Here is a 17932-nt window from a genome sequence, read left to right as displayed (position 1 = left end):
CCTTGTTTCTGAGTGCACTTCATTTATCGACTGTGATGTGGGTATGTGCTGGGAGGATGGGGTCCTTTTTCTGTCTGTGTGAAAGGAGCAAATAATCTCTCTTTGTTCTCAGAGGATTAAAACTCAATGGTATTTACTTAAACAATTACACTAAGACCTTTGAATACAAAAACAAAATAAAAATAAAAATGTGTTTTTTAAAGTATGCATCTTCAAAAGCTTTCCTATTCAAAAAGGAAGAAGCAAACCCTGGTGTTATACTACCTCCCCTTCCGGGCTCTTAACGTGATTGAAATATCTACCAGTTAATTTATTTTAACGAAGATCAAAAAAATTGAAACACATGAAGAGGCTTATTCAAGAATTTAAAATCTGGTACAAATCAGTCTGTGTGGTGAGCCTGGAAGAGAGAAGTTATATTACTCCATCTGAATAGGGCAGTGGAACAGCCCGGCAGCATCCTCAGTGCGTCCCGTGCCTCTTGCCGTATATGTAGAAACAGTAAGAACGTATCTCCAGCTTCGTTAGGGATAAATCACTAGTTCCTTTAAGGGAACTGTAGTCCTAAAACATCCTTGGAGATTCACAGCTCCTTCTCCCTTCCCTTCCCTTTCCATGCAGTTGGAAACCATAGGCTGAATTGGAGAAGACACAAAATGGAAGATTGAACCCCTGCATCTTCACTTAGAGAAGAGCTACCCCAGAAAAATATGGTGCATTTGCTTCCAAGAACCACAGGTACTGGTCTGGCTACTACACAGGGAAGAGTGAAACAGAGTGCACTGTCCTAAACAACAACAACAACTCACCAAAAATAATATTTTCTGTGAAAGGAAGGAGTGAGCATGTGAGAATTTGGACAGCAGGGGTTGTTCCTTAGGTCATAGCAGCAGCTCACAGGGTTTGCCCTGTGCAGACTGCATTAGAGTAGGGACACTGTCATACAGGTGTTTGTGGAGCACATCAGTGATGTGGTTTCCGCACGGAGAAGAATCCTTTCTAAAGCCTGTCAGAAGGCTGACTGTCCTGGTGTACTGACACAAGCTACAGGTGGAAAGAAGAGGGTTGCCGACGGCATGCATGGACTAATCAGTACTACTCACACTTGCTGAATCGATAAAATCACCTGGGGTACTTGTTAATAATTGAATTTCCCTAATTCCGCTTCATATCTACTGAATTCTGTTCTCCAGGGGACTCAAGAATCTGTTTGCGTAACCACAAGCCATGCAGGTGATCCTCACGATTAGACAAGTTTGATAACATTGGTTTACACCAACAGGGTCTAATCTGTGGGAGAATTACATGAGTGGTGACAGGTCAGTCAGTCCGTTAGACTGCTCCAAGATTCTCATACGTCGGTCCTGTCTTGCGCCTTATAGAAGTATTTCCACCAGTGGCATTGTTAAATCCTTGTCATTTATAAATCTTGCTCTCTGCTGATTGAAATTTCAAGCTCTGACTCTGAAGAGGTTAAAACTTCCTTAACAAACAGGTTGCTTGTGACAATGGGGGTATCTTGGGGCACAAAGTGACAGCTGTGAAAAGAATTCACTATTAAGGCTCATGCACCTGTAAATAGCAAGTGTATTTGGCCTATTAACTTTTCATCATCCTGTCGGCAGATGCGGGACCCAAAAAGACAGCCTTTCTCCAACGCCGTGCTTTACATCCCCTGTGGAGGCTCAGCCTCACTCATTTGGAACCCTGAGCTCACGGGAGCAGAATGAGAGAGACAGGGAGAGACACCGAAAAATATAAAAACCCCAAATGAACAAGTTGTCGGACATACAAACTGTTCACTATTTATCTAAATTTAAAATCATCTGGTATATTTCTGACAGGGAAATTTATGGAATTTGAGCCTTAAGAAGTTAATGAAATCTTTCAAACAGTATCTATGTTTTTGTATTTTAGATCTCAGAGTAGTGAAAATGCATGCTACCTTTGAAGGTCAAATCTAAAAATCTGGAAAGATGGCTCTAAAAAGTAACATTAATGCTTCCCTGGTGCTAGTTTTAGTGGGTGAATCACTGCTGACTCTAAAGCAATCCATGGTGTCTCGTGAGGAATAATGCGGTGGAGGCATGCACGTAAACACTGTCCTACAAGTGGGACACCGGCTAATAGAACTTATAATTCTCAGTGTACTTTTCCCTTTGGAGCTTTGATGCATTTTTAAAATTTGCTGTTAAGAGTGGATTGTAGTTTTTTACTCTGTCATTATAGCTGCAGAAAATGAAACAGTGGGTTTGGCTATGTAACCCCAGGGATTTCAGGATTCAAAACAAAACAAAACAGAACAAACACCAAAAACTGCAAAAATTGTTTTCTGTTGGGATAATATTTTCATTTTATGTATTGAGCTTTTTAAACAGTGATAAAAACATGCCATACTAGTTATTGAAGTAAAAAGATCTAGAGGAAAGCTTAAAACATCTTTATTGAAAACTGAGAAATTCATCTTTTTCCTTCTTTGAAGAAGGTGAGGTTAGCATAAAAAAGACACATAGATCAGTGAATAGAACAGAGAGCCCAGAAATAAGCCCACGCAGATATGGTCAGTTAATCTACAACAAAGGAGGCAAGAGTGTACAATGAGGAAAAGTCTCTTCAACAAATGGTGTTGGGGAAGACTGGACAGCCCCACGTAAAGGAATGAAACACTTTCTTATACCATACACAAAAATAAACTCAAAATGAGTTGCATTCTGCCCAAAGTAAGTGTTTAATCCATTTTGAGTTTATTTTTGTGTATGGTGTAAGACCGTGGTCCAGCTTCATTCTTTTGCATGGGGCTGTCCAGTCTTCCCAACACCTTTTGTTGAAGAGACTTTTTCCTGCTTTGTTGAAGATGTGTTAACCATATAGTTGTGGATTCATTTCTGGTTTTTCTGTTCTGTTCCATTGACCTGTGTGTCTGTTTTGGTGCTAGTACCATACTGTCTTGATCACTACAGCTTTGTAATGTAGCTTGAGGTCCAGAATTGTGATCCCTCCAGCGTCGCTTTCCTTTTTTAAGATTGCTTTGGCTATAATGAGCTTTAACTTTTCAAGAATTTTTATGACATGGAAAGCTAAAAGCAAAGGAGAAGAAAAAAGGGCAAACAATATGGGTAATAGGGTGTTTTAGAGACAAAATATTATAACTCTGTGCCCCAGTTTTGTTTAACACAGAGACAGGGAATTATGTTGTCAGTTCTTAAAAGTTACTGGTAGTGTTTAAGCTCATAAGGTGGATGATCAACCCATGAGCATTTAATTTATATGTTATATAGATTTCATTTATATGTTTGAACTTTCATATATGTATTATTTATTCTTCATTACTCTTACTTAAAATGCAGTTTAACCTCTCAAACTCTGCATAATTTAATACACCAAGGAGATTCTCATAGTTGACAAATTTATATCAGTTTCTTTGTCTAGCACTGGTCTAAATATTTTATATGTATAATCTCACTTAATCTTCAGAATGATTTCATATATGAGAAACTGTTATTATTTCTGTGTTATAAAAGAGTAAACTGTGTCACTTAGAGGTTTAATAATCTGCCTTAAGTCTTTTGCTTGGTAATGAATCTAATAGTTTGACCACAGAGACCCCCTTCTTAATCACTAAATTTACTAATTAAATTTCGTGTCAAATCTAACTTTTAAAATTGGTTCAGGTGCTCCTTTAAAATTGGTTCAAGTCTGCTAAGGAGGAATCCTGGTATGGGTCAAAACCAAGGATACACCATGGCCATATTATAGAGGTGGAATTTTTAGTGAGGGTGAGGAGGGGAGTGTTAAAACTCCAACCATAGGGCAGTTTCTACTTCTGTCCATTAGTTCTCTTTCCTTTTAATTTTCTGTGCATTCTTCACTATTCATCAACATTTTTTCGCCCACGATTAAGTATATTTGCCAGTCACCCCGCCCAGGCACTGATGGTGCACGTTTGAGCAAGACAGACGTGAGTTTACAGAGCTTACCCAGTACACAGAAATGTGAGGACTAACAATTTGAGTATTGGTATGCTGCTGTGCTGAAAAAGCTGCAGTAAGCCACAGTAGGATTACCTAATATAAAATACATGAGAAGAGCATTTTAGTGAAAGCTTCAAGGCGCTAACATCCATGATGAGAGCTGAGTGAAATGTAAACAAAAGAGGAATAATCCAGCATGGAAGCAGCATTTGTAGGGAGTAGAGTTGAGCACAGTGACCAAAAAAGCTAATGGCAAAATAAGAAGCTAAAAGAAGTCAGTGAAAATGGATCAGGTGGGGACAAAAGAGGAAATAGTAGGACCAGGTAGGAGGTTGTTGAATGTTCCAATGAGAGCGTGTGATGCTTGGGTAAGGACAGTGTCAGTGGGGGTGACAACAACTGCACGTTACAGCTATTTCGGAGCTGGACTTTGTCGTATTTGATCTTGATCAGATACAGGAGGTGGTAGAAAGAGGGAGTTTCTGAGGAAAAGACATTCAGAATAAAAATTAATATTTTAGGTCCAGAGAGGTAGGACTACAATGTCCTGCCCGGTCAAAGCCACCTTACCATCACATGAGTTCTACATTGGGGTCGAAATTGAGGCTTTTGGTAATAAATAATGGGCATTTTCCTGTCATTTCACGTTCCATTCACCCTAGGGATCCTACAACAGTAATAGACGTCTGTTCAAATGCTTCAGAGATTCAGAGTCCTCAGCTATCCCTCCTCAAAGAAACAAAACAAACCAAAACAATAACAACAACTCCCCATAATTTTAAAATCCAAAAGCTCTTAGAAGAGTGTGAATGAATTTGACTAATTACAAGTATTTGCCTGGCAAGCTGGAATCATATCCTTGAAATAAAATAAATGCTTTGGAAGGAAATTCCAAATTAGTTGGAATATCGTTGCACTCCCAAAGGATTTTGTTTTAAAATAAAGCACTTATTTCTCTGAATAATGCATCTTTAATGGTAGCATTTCAGGAAGCTTGGAAACAAGTAAGTGAAGATAGTTGTGAGGAGGGAAGCTTTCCTGTTGTCGCATCCATATGAAAGGAGCAGCGCCATGATGGTAAATGCAAAGGGCAGAAAGCTCCTGTGGCTCTTCAGTTTCATGTTCTTATGTGTAAACCTCTCTCCTGAGATGAAGAGGTTTGCAGAAAAACCCAATTTAGGACACTTGTACAAAGTACCTCTTTTGGGAGTAAGTGAAGAATCTCAATATTTTTTCCCATGATTCTGAGGTAAGATAGTATTTTAAATATATTTTTAGAAGGGAGAACATGTATTATAATCCCTAACATTGGACTTATTCATGTAAATCTCAGTGACCATGAATTGTAGTTTTGAACTTTTGCCCTATTGTAATCATAATATACCTATTATAACTATAACATACTATATAACATCAAATATTATAATAAATACCTAGAATAGAACAAACATCAGTACACTTAACACGGGTTACGCGCAAATCAGATAACTAATAAAAAATGTCTTGATACTATTTCTTCTCACAATATTAAATTGTCCTCCCAAATCTTCGACTAGAATAAAAGTTAAAAGTTCAGAATAAAATTTTAACTTCACATTCCTCTTTTTATTGAAGTATAATTGACATACAATATCCCATTAGTTTCAGGTGTGCCTCATAGTGATTCAATATTTTTAAACATTACAATATGATCTCCATGATAGGCCCAGTTACCATCTGCCAACATACAAAGTTGTTAAAATATTATTGACTATATTCTCTATGCTGTATATTACATCCCCATGACTTATTTTATTACTGAAAGTTTGTATCTCTTAATCCTCTTCATGTATTTTGCCTGCCCCTGTGACCCTTTCCTCTTCTGGTAACCAATAATTTCCAATATCTATGGCTTGGTTCTGTTCTGTTCATTTGGTTTTCTTTTTTAAAGGTTTTTTTTTTTAGATCCCACATATAAATGAATCATATGGCATAAGTGAAATCATATGACATTTCTCTTCCTCAGCCTGACTTATTTCATTCAGGATACTACTCTCTAGGTCCATCCATGTTGCAAATGGCAAGATTTCATTCTTTTTATGGCTGAGTAGTATTCCATTGTAAATGTGTATCACGTTTTCCTTATCTTTTCTTCCATCGGTGGACACTTATGTTGCTTCCATATGTTGGTTATTGTAAATAATGCTGCAATGAGCATAGGAGTACATATATCTCTTCAAATTGGTGTTTTCATTTTCTTTGAATAAATACCCAGAAGTGGAATTGTTGCATTGTATAGTAGTCCTATTCTTAATTTTTTGAGGAAACTCCATGCCATTTTCCATAGTCACTGCACTGATTTACATTCCCAAAGAGAGTGTAGGAGGGTTGCCATTTTGTCATATCTTCACCAACACTTGTTATTTTTTGTTTTGTTTTAGATAATAGCTATTTGACAGGTGTGAGATGGTATCTGTGTAGTTTCAGTTTGCATTTCCCTGATCATTAGCATCTTTTTGTGTGCCTGTTGGCCATCTGATTGTCTTCTTTGGAAAAATGTTTATTCTGGTCCTCTGCCCATTTTTAAATCCAATTGTTTGCTTTTTTGATATTAAGTTGTATAAATTCTTTATGTATTTTGGATATTAACCCCTCATGAGGTGTATAATTGTATAATATTTTCTCCCACTCAGTAGGTTGCCTTTTTGTTTTGTTGATTATCTTCTTTGCCTGTGCAATAGCTTTTCAGGTTGACCTAATCCCATTTATTTATTTTAGCTTTTGTTGCCCTTGCCTGAGGAGATTGGTTCAAACAAATATTGCTAAGACAAATATTATTAAGGAGCTTACTGCTTATGTTTTGTTCTAAGAATTTATGGTTTCAGGTTTCACATTGAAGTGTTTAATCCATTTTTTCAAGTTTCTATTTAAACTCCAGTTAGTTAACATACAGTGTAATATTAGTTTCAGGTGTAGAATTTAGTGATTCATCACTTACATACAACACCCAGTGCTCATCACAAGTGCCCTCCTTAATACCCATCACCCATTTAACCTATCCTCCCACCCATCTCCCCTCCGGTAACCATCAGTTTGTTCTCTATAGTTGAGTCTCTTCAATGGTTTGCCTCTCTTTTTTCCCCCTATGTTCATCTGTTTTGTTTCATAAATTCCACATGAGTGAAACATGATATTTGTCTTTAGTGAAATTGCTGGATCCTAGGGTTATTCTATTTTTAAGTCTTTGAGGAACCTCCCTGCTGTGTTCCAGAGTGGCTGCACCAATTTATATTCCCACCAATAGCCTAAGAGGCTTCCCCTTTTTCCACATGCATGTCAACACCTGTTGTTTCATGTGTTGTTAATTTTAGCCATTCTGACAGGTGATATCTCATCGTACTTTTGATTTGCATTTCCCTGATGATGAGTGATGCTGAGCATCTTTTCATGGTCTGTTGGCCATCTGGATGTCTTCTTTGGAAAAATGTCTATTCATGTATTCTGTCCATTTCTTTACTGGATTATTTGTCGATTGAGTGTTGAGTTTGATAAGTTCTTTATATATTTTGGATATGCTTTATCAGATATGTCATTTGCAAATATCTTCTCTGATTCTATAGGTTGCCTTTTAGTTTTGTTGATGGTTTCCTCTGCTGTGCAGAAGCTTTTTATCTTGATGAAGTCCCAATAGTTCATTTTTGCTTTTGTTTCCCTTGCCTCAGGAGACATATCTAGTAAGAAGCTGCTACAGCCCATGTCAAAGAGGTTGCTGGCTGTGTTCTCATCTAGGATTTTGATAGATTCCTGTCTCACATTGATATCTTTCATCCATTTTGAATTTATTTTTTTGTATGGTGTAAAAAGGTAGTCAGTTTCATTCTTCTGCATGTTGCTGTCCAGTTTTTTCAGCACAATTTATTGAAGAAACTATCTTTTTTCCATTGGATATTCTTTCCTCCTTTGTCGAAGATTAGTTGACCATACAGTTGGGGGTCCATTTCTGGGTTCTCTATCCTGTTCCATTGATCTATGTGTCTTTTTGTGCCAGCATCATACTGTCTTGATCACTACAGCTTTGTAATGTAGTTTGAAGTCCAGAATTGTGATGCCTCCAGTGTTGCTTTCCTTTTTCAAGACTGTTTTTGCTATTTGGGTCTTTTGTGGTTCCATGAAAATTTTGGGATTATTTGTTCAGGCTCTGTGAAAAATTCTGGTAATACTTTGATAGGGATTGCATTAAATGTGTGGATTGCTTTAGGTAGCGTAGACATTTTATTAGTATCTGTTCTTCCAATCCATGAGCACGGAATGTTTTCCCATTTCTTTATGTCTTCCTCAGTTTCTTTCATGAGTCTTCTACAGTTTTCTGAGTACAGATCCTTTGCCTCTTCGGTTAGGTTTATTCCTAGGTATCTTATGGGTTTTGGTGCAGTTGTAAATGGGATTGACTTCTTAATTTCTCTTTCTTCTGTCTCATGGTTAGTGTATAGAAATGCAACTGATTTCTGTGCATTGGTTTTATATCCTGCCACTTTGCTGAATTCCTGTATGAATTCTAGCAATTTTGGGTGGAGTCTTTTGGGATTTTACATAGAGTATTATGTCATCTGCAAAGAGTGAGGGTTTGACTTCTTTGCTGATTCGGATGACTTTTATTTCTTTTTGTTGTCTGATTGCTGAGGCCAGGACTTCTAATACTATGTTGAACAGCAACGGTGATAGCGGACATCCCTGCCGTGTTCCTGACTGTAGAGGAAAAGCTCTCAGTTTTTCCCCATTGAGGATGATATGAGCTGTGGGTCTTCGTATATGGCTTTTATGGTGTTAAGATATGTTCTCTCTATCCCTATTTTGTTGAGGATTTTTGTCAAGAATGGGTGCTATATTTTGTCAAATGATGTTTCTGTATCTACTGAGAAGGTCATGTGGTTCTTATACTTTCTATAATTAATGTGGTGTGTCACATTAATTGACTTTCGAATATTTAAGCACCCTGGCAGCCGAGGAATAAATCCCACTTGATCATGGTGAATAATTCTTTTAATGTACTGTTGGACTTGATTTGCCAGTATCTTGTTGAGAATTTTTGTATCCATGTTCATCAAGGATATTGGCCTGTAATTCTCCTTTTTAGTGGGATCTTTGTCTGGTTTTGGGATTAAAGTAATGCTGGCCTTGTTGAATGAATTTGGAAGTTTTCTTTCCATTTCTATTTTTTGGAACGGTTTGAGAGGAATAGGTATTAACTCTTCTTTAAATATTTGGTAGAATTCCCCAGGAAAGCTGTCTGGCCCTGGATGTTTTGTTTGTCAGAAGATTTTTGATTACTGATTCAGTTTCTTTGCTGGTTATCAGTCTGTTCAAATTTTCTATTTCTTCCTGTTTCAATTTTGGTTGTTTATATGCTTCTAGGAATTTATCCATTTCTTCCAGATTGCCCAATTTTTGGCCTATAACTTTTCATAATATTCTCTTATAATTTTTTGATTTCTGTGGTGTTTGTTGTGATCTCTCCTCTCTTTTTCCTGATTTATTTGATTCCTTTCTCTTTTCTTTTTGATAAGTCTGGCTAGGAGTTTATAAATTCTTATTCATTCTTTCAAAGAACAAGCTCCTAGTTTCATTGATCTACTTTTTTTTTTGTTTCTATATCACTTATTTCATGTTAATCTTTATTATTTTATTATCTTTTTTATTTTATTATTATGTCACGCATGCCAGCTGAGTTTCAAAACTTCAAATTTTAGGGACCCAACATGGCATGGACCCACAATGGTTGTCCGGGGGAGGGTCTCACCTTGCTGGGGCTGGTGCCAGTTTGTCTCAGAAGGGCAGTCACACCAACATGCAGGAGCATGGAGTTCAGAGGAAAGCACAGCAGAAAGCCTGAGTCCAGGTTGGCCATCCTCAGCAGTTGTCTCTGCCCCTGCCTCCGTTTAAGGAGTGGGGAAGCACCATGGCAACTTTCAGCTCTTTTGTCCCCTGAAAGGCAAAGCCACCTCTCCCAGATGTGCTCCAAGGAGAGGGAAATGTCTCTCCCAGTTTGTCCATGGGGATCCTCAGTGCCACCTGTTCCCGGGCTTCTGCCCTCCTTCTCCATAGGAGAACTGCAGTGCTCGCTGGACTCCACACCAGCCATGGTAGGGAACTCTAAAACTCCAAGCTTTGAGCTCCACTGGTTGTAAACACTCAAGATAATCAGCCCCTCTCGTTTTCCCAGTCAGCGGCTTGGAAGAGTTTCCCTTGCATGATCCCCTATGCACTCCTCTCTCTCCCTCCCAACCCCCCCCCCAGAACTCCCTCCACTTTGCAGCACCCATGACACTTTTCTCCTCAAAATCACATCTGCGCACCTTCTGCCCTCCATGATGTGGCCTCTTCTCCCCTTCCAGTCATGCAGCTCAGTTCTCAGATCAATTTCTTGGGGGTTCAGAACGATCTGATATTTATCTAAGGAATGACTTCATTGTTAATGTTTTGTGTATCTCATTATATCACTCACCTTAGGAAGCACATACTCTTAGTTTTTCCTATTATTAGTGATGCTAAACTAACATGGACCCTTTGTTAAAATTATGTCTGCCACATTTCTCCATTTTTAAAGGTAACTTTCTTCTTTTAATTAAAAAATGAATCTCTTGGATGACACTTTGAGAGTCAATAACTTTTTAATCAATGGTTTTCTCATCCATTAATGATCTTTGTCTAAATCAAATACTAAATGGTGGTTTCATAAGTCTTTCATTTTTACTACATTTATTACTTGGCATTTTTGTATAAAGAATAACTTCCTCAATTCCCCCCTTATCTCTTTCTCTGATTTTCTTTTTGTGGTATCACTGTCGGTGCATGGCTTTCCTTCAACTGAAATTTACAGAAGAAATAGTATAGCTCTACTTTTATTTTTAAATGATTGCAGAGAGGTAGAGAGATAGACTGCAATTTGAATCATGTATACTAAAGAAAGGAAATACAAGAATAAATTATTAGGTAAAATTAGGCACTAGGATTCTATGATTATGATTAACCTGAAGTTGAAATACAATTCCTATGATGCAGCAGCCTGTAATAGAAATTGAGAAACCATTACGCATAATGCCACATTATTGGTGATGAAACTGGCAATGACTAAGACGGCTCTTAATTGAGGTGACATTACTCCAAGAAATGAAGTAGAATCAGAGTTAAAAAAAATAAAAACAAGATTTTAGTGCAGGAGGTGGGTAATGCTAATCATAAAGCATAAAGTTAGTATTTTGTAAATGAATCCATTGTTAGATTTAGCTTAAAACTGTGCAAAGGTGGAAACTTCAATTTAATATTGGAAGTCCTTTTTCCAAACTACTCAGGTTGAATAACACTTTGAATAATGTTCTTATAGGACTTAAAACAAAACATTAGTAGTTCAAATAGCAGTCTTAAAGTCAAATGCCTATTGCCTGGCATTTAACACACTATTGACAACTCTATAGTAATAGTAGCCACCAAATAAGTGTCAGGCCTGCTTACAGAAGTTTATGTGCATCTACGCTTTCAGTTCCTACAACGACCCCAAAAGATTTGGAATTATTGTTACCTGTGATTTACATGTATCGATGTATAGACATGAGAGGAAATCGATAGACTTGAGAGTTGACATACTGCTGTCTGGTTTTTCAGAGCAGACCTGCCCATCCTCATCCGCTTTTTTCGGATCAATTGCACCCAAATTCTACCAATCACTCCAATACCCATATACTCTTGATAACTTCACTACCACAATCTGTGAAACAACTGAGAGTCAAGCTTCTTAAATCTAACCAAAAAATGTCATTTGGGTCTGTCTTTATTCCTATTCCTTATTTGCCTGAACTATTTAAGTCAGAGTAGTTAAAGACACAAAACATGTCTGTCTGCACCACATCTTCTCTCATTTAAAACCTGTGAAGCTGTTCTGCTGCTTATAGAATAAATTTCTTAGGTAGGACCCACAAAGCCCTGAGCACTATGCATAAAAAATGCCCCTCAGCTCCATCTCACCTCTTCCCTTGTGCATTTCATTCAGATTCTTGTGCTCCACGAATATGGCATGTACTTTTCCAGTGCCATGATTCACTACATGCTCCATCTACATGAACCGTCTTCATTTTTATATGCTAGTGAACTCCTATGTATCCTTCAAGACCCTCCTCAAATGCTGCTTTTCTAAAAACATTATATATATATAATATATATTATATACATATATAATCTTCTTCAGGATATCAAACACTGTGGTACAATTGTTTCTTTACGTGCTTATCTTTTCTCACTAAACTCTGAGTTTCAAGTAAGTCAAAACTACCTATTTCAGTCATAGACTTTTATTTTCGTCCTCATAATACTCAGCACAGTATTTGGCACAGAAATGACTGAGAAAGTGTTTGTGGGGTGATTGATCATAAGTTGCCTCTTTTCTATAAGATCTATTTATGCTTTTCAGGGAAAAAAACCTCTCAAAATGAATTGTTAAAGAATTACCATTTCATAAAAAAACAATAATTTATTCTGGCAGTTATAACGTCACTTTATTCTTCCTTGTCCTTTCCTTTTATGAGGCTGTCACTAAGAAGTCCTCTTCTTTCTTTCACAGTGTCTTTGCTGTTCATCTTCCAGAATTACTGTGCTTTTTCCCCACTCTCCTCAGTCAACAAGAGACATAATAAGTAGAAAAAAATGCTGTTTTAAACACATGAAGCATAGTTCCCTTAACATTGGATTCAATCAAGTGTACTTGTTTGTCCCTAGTGGTTAGAGGTAACATGCTTTTTTTCCCCTAATATTAATGGCTGCGTCAATGCCAAATGTTTTTATACTGTACCTATTTGAGAATTCACATCAACAGCTGGGAAAGTTTGACATATTTCACAATGGTGGCTAAAACTTGTAGGTTCAGTATCTTTAGAACATTATCCAATTGATCATAAATTTAACATTGGATTTAATGAGTTGATGAATACTCACTGTGGCAGACCCTTTGGAAGCCATTTATTGGTATATAAAGATGACTAACATAAGCTATCCTTAGGCATCTCAGGATACAGAGGGGTTTAAGTATCTCCTAGTGAAACATTTTTTTAAATATTTATTTATTTTAGAGAGAGAGCACAAGCAGGGGAGGGGTTGAGAGAGAGGGGGAGAAAGAATCCCAAACAGACTCCACACTGAGTGCAGAAGCTCAATCCTAGGACCCTGAGATCATGACCTGAGCCAAAATCAAGAGTTGGATGCTTAACTGACTGAGCCACCCAGGCACCCCCCCCCCTTGTGAAGCATTTTATACTATTCTTTCATACTTTTCAGCTAATTCTTCTCTTTGATTTGCAGATAAGCCTAAAAGCAGAAAGAGAAAAGAAGCAAATGAAAATTGCTTTAATTCATATTACAGACAAAGCTAGGTGGAGTAGAGCCTAAATCAATGACTAAGACAGAGTAAGGGGGGTTTCTATCATTAATTTCTATTGTTAAAATTAAGCAATGTATAGAAATATAAGAGAAGTATAAGTTCTGATAAAAGAGTGAAGTAGGTAAAAATCACAATCTTTTGTCTATACTATCCTGATTTTGTCTTTTATTTTTTTTACCTCACTGTTTTTATTGTTACTCTGTAATGCCCAAATCAGTGGTGTGTTGGTGAATTGACTCTATAGGAAAAAGAAAAAAAATCCCTGAGTTGTACCATTTGCCAATTTCTACAGTATAAATACTCCTGCCGTGGCCAATTGTAAACTACCAAATGTGAGGTTGGTAAGAAATGCTAAAAATCAACTTTACAAGTCAGCAGAAACTGGCTCCACTCACCAGTGGATCCCCTTCATGGGTGTGTGACTTGACAGACACAAATCTCTTCCTCTACTTCTGCCGTCATCAATGGGTATTACATCAGGTGTGACACACGGATGTGAATTCTAGTCATTGTATTAACTCACCAGCCAAGGGCATTGGTGTTTAAATATTATTACCAAATTTAGAAAGTACAATAACAACTGTTTTCCCCCGTGTGATAACTGTAGGCCTCATAAGCAACTTGGAATTATCTGGAGTTGCAAATTAACATGCTGTTTATTTTGTGCAGACTCTATGACTGTTTGCTAAAATGGTTACATTAAAAGGCTTAAAGATGGTTTAGAAAGACTACCATTTATATTGTTTAATATTAAATCTTAACAGCTTAAAATCCATGCATCAATTTCTGATTATAACACAAGCATTTCTTGTATTATTTCACGTGATTGGGAAAACATCATTATTACCTCAAAAGTTAATGCTTGAGTAATGTCATGAAAATATTTTTAAAGCAAAATTCATGTGGATTGAATGTATTTAAATAACAAAAACAAAATATGCTATGAACTAGAACTTTCTAAATGGTGAGCAATGATATGCATTAAGTTAAAAAATAGAAATTGGTTACTAATTCACCCAGCTAGAATCTGAAAGGCAATGTATAGTCACTGAGAAAAATATGTTACTAGTGGCTTTCACTGATTTTGTAAAATGAAAATGCCTCTAAGTAGTAGTCAGAAATAAGTAAGAGAAAAATTAAATAGCGTAGTAATTGTTGGTTTTTCAAATGAATCACCTTCATAGAGTGTAATGTATTCAGCACATTTCTGCCCTTGGCAGTTAAATTAATTGTGTATTTTAATATAAATGTTTTCTAACTGCAATTCACTTTAATCATTTAACATGTCCAATATTGAGTTCTTTCGACTGAGAAAAGCTGTGAGAAAAATTCTCCATGATATCCTTTCATATTTTGTTATTAGTTTTCCTTTTAAATACATTTCTGACAATTTCCCTAGTAGAGTATTAAGTATTTATGTTTGTAGCGATACACAAATTATTTCACGTGTTCTACATTTTTAATTATACAAGAACATAAGAGAAAGTTGTAAGGAATTTATACTTCTGAGAGACTTACTCTTGCATTTCTTAAATAATCTGAAATAATTTCTCTCAGTGAGTTGATACAGTATAACCTTTTGTCTCAGTTATACATGTAGCATGCTCAGAAAAGAGAATAGTAAACAATATTAATGGAGATGGAACCGGGGCTGTGCTTAGGTTCTGAAAATCACATGTACCTGTTCAAACTATGTCTCCAGTGATCCATGCATTTGTTTTACTATCATATCCTTCTAGTTAATCTTTGTTTTCTCCTTCTTTTACATTACTTTTTAAAACGCTTTTTACATTACATAGCGCTTGAAGATGTTCAGATAACAGCATCTTCATGTTTTAGACTCAGAATTGAGAATTCCATTTGTGTGTGTGTGTGTGTGTGTGTGTGTGTGTGTGTGTGTGTGTGATGCTGAACTTAATCATTGGTGCTCTCGCAAGACTAACTTTAATATTAAACAGAAATCTCTCATTGGTGAATACCTTTTTTATAATGGTTAGTAGACGTTAAGTTATCTACCATGTTCTGTGGTGCCCACGTTGTTTCTAGGATAGTTAGACTATGGGCATTCTAAAATAAATGCCGTGTTTTTCACTTTTCTCTCGTGTTTCTGTTGGGACTGGGTGAGTTTATATATGAGATCCCAGTATTCTTGTGTTTCCTTTATCTCGCGGCTCCATGGGGCCCAGTGTTCACAGCAGAAGCTGGAGCAAGACTGCTTGTGAAGAATAGACTGCCAGGTTTTTCAGTAATAGAAGCAGTTGTCAAGTAATTGTGATTTGCATTGAATTACCATGGATTAGGATTTTAATGTGCTTTTGTTTCATTAAAATCCTTAGAATACAGTGTTTATAATTCAATAAGAAAATACCTACGAAGAAAATCAAGTGTTTTTGAAATGACTAAAAATCATTCCATTATGTTAGGTGCAAAGCTTACAATGCAAAATATACATCATCTAGTCCTACATGTACTTGAAGAAGTAGCACTATTCAGTCCTTAAACGGCCTACTCATATACTCATATATTCATATATATATATATATATATATTTTGCATGTATTTGCGGTACCAAATAACAATCATTTAAGAGGAACAATGAATAACAAAATGAGTCTGAATGCTTCTCGGAAACACCAGTCATACATTGCCTTATGGTTATTTAAGTCTTATTTTCCTTTCAAATTATCCTGTCAGTCAGTTAACAGACCTCTCACACAAAACAAAAGGAAAATCCTATAGTCAATATATTGCAATACTTCATTAATACCAAAACAGAAAAAGAAATCCTTTCCGGTGTTCTCTGTCAGTGATTCTAAATGTTTACATTTTACTGGTTCTGATAGACTTCTATGAAGTCGAGGACTAAGTAACTTTGGAAGTTGGAGCCTCCTACGTCCCACTTACAGAGAGTCACAACCCACAAAGCAAGGGGTCTGAACAATCCTGAAGTAAAAAGCAGAAAACAGAAAACAGTTTAGCTTTGTCGATCCTGGTTTCTCGAAAAGTGTACTTGACCAGAGAACAACCTTTCAAATAACCTCTCTAAACATCCCCTAGACATAGTATTCCACACAAAACCCTTTGTGGAATGTTGTTCTCAGGTAAGCAAATACCTAACTCTATACAACCTAACTTACTTCGTGACCTTCTTGTCATCTCAGTACAGACAGCAAAGCTAAATCTGAATCCACTCTGTAGAGTGTACGTGTGGATCATCTCTCCATGTGGCCACAGCACCTTATCACCACCAATACCTAAGAGTTGCCTATGTCCAGGGAGGAACTCCTCATGCTGCAGAAATGTGGAGTTTGCACGCATGTAGACTATACGTCCAGAGTCAAATGTGTACTTGTCATCCCAAAGACCAACACGTTAGGTTTTTCAAATTTACACCTGTGTAAAATACCCAAACATGTGGGTGGAGATAGTGGAATTAGCCTGTGTACTCATCACACCCAGGACTAACACACATACCAGAGTTCATAAAACACCAAGCTAGGCTTCCCTAGCTTTATAATAACTCTTTTTGTTGCAGAGGAGTATGTAGTTCGTCTCTCCCAGCTAACATTACAATATTGAACATCCTCTCGGTGACTCTGTAAACCTTGTACAACATTCAATCCACAGTGATGGTCTACAAAGCCAGCAGAGAGAGCAAGTGGTTTCCACATTATTAGGTCAAAGTCAATAACAAGAATGTAGAGTGGTTCTCTGTGGATTTTAGAGAAGACCATAGGGTTCTTTATGGGTCATTGACATATTCTGAAGTTTCCTTCTCCTTTGTGGTCCCAGGTAGGTCACAATGTAAATAGCTGACAGTCTATGAAAAATGGATAAGAAGAAGGAAATAAACTTAGGAGAGTTTAAACTGATGTCAGGAGAACAGGTGAACTAGTCCAATGAAGGAGATAACCCATCCTTGTTTTGTAAAACTGTATACCTCATGTTCAAAAAGCTGATTTTTAGGAATATGAAGCTTATCCTTCTCATTCTGAATTCATTGTTTCATGCTTTATAAACACAAGAGCAATGGACCAAGTTTTTTGAATTATTTATTTTTTTGTACCTTTTTGGGTTTTTTTTCCTGAGGAGCCTCCAAGTATTCTCTGAGATGTACTTGGAAATATGTCAAACTTTCCCATCTTCTGTTTTAATGTGTTATCAGAAGGGAAAAAAGTAAAAGCCTGTTTTTGAAGCCTGTTTTCTCTTTCAGCTTTAGGTGTAGACAGTGGAATCTATTTATATTCTTCAATTTAAAAATGTTTAGATTACACCATAAAAAGAGAGGGAAGTTTTTGTGATGCAAAAAACAAACTATCTCCGCACCATAATATCTTCCTGTTCCTCCCCTTTAATTTTGGGGGCAACTGCAGAGGTCATTTGTATCTAATTTTCAACCTCCCAATTGGTGGGTCCTGGGATCTCTCAAGGTGAACGAAGAACCAAAAGATGCTTTATAACATAAAGGATTTTCTGCTTTGGGGAGAGGGATTCCTTTGGCTGTGGGAGTCGTTTAGGAATTTCATTCTGCATTACTCATTTGAAGGCTAATTTCTTG

At 36.8% G+C, this 17932-nt stretch overlaps 1 long non-coding RNA gene across 2 annotated transcripts in view; it reads left to right on the top strand.

Moving 5' to 3' along the window:
• LOC123801085 (uncharacterized) overlaps positions 1 to 17932 on the top strand; it is a 424009-nt gene that overhangs the window by 384348 nt on the left and 21729 nt on the right. The gene's annotated exons all lie outside the window — the stretch shown is intronic.

Source organism: Ursus americanus, chromosome 10 (assembly GCF_024610735.1).
Source record: "Ursus americanus isolate L20-20 chromosome 10, mUrsAme1.1.p, whole genome shotgun sequence".
NCBI lineage: Eukaryota > Metazoa > Chordata > Mammalia > Carnivora > Ursidae > Ursus > Ursus americanus.
The sequence above is the reverse complement of the archived record's forward strand: the minus strand, read 5'-3'. Positions and strand labels throughout refer to the sequence as shown.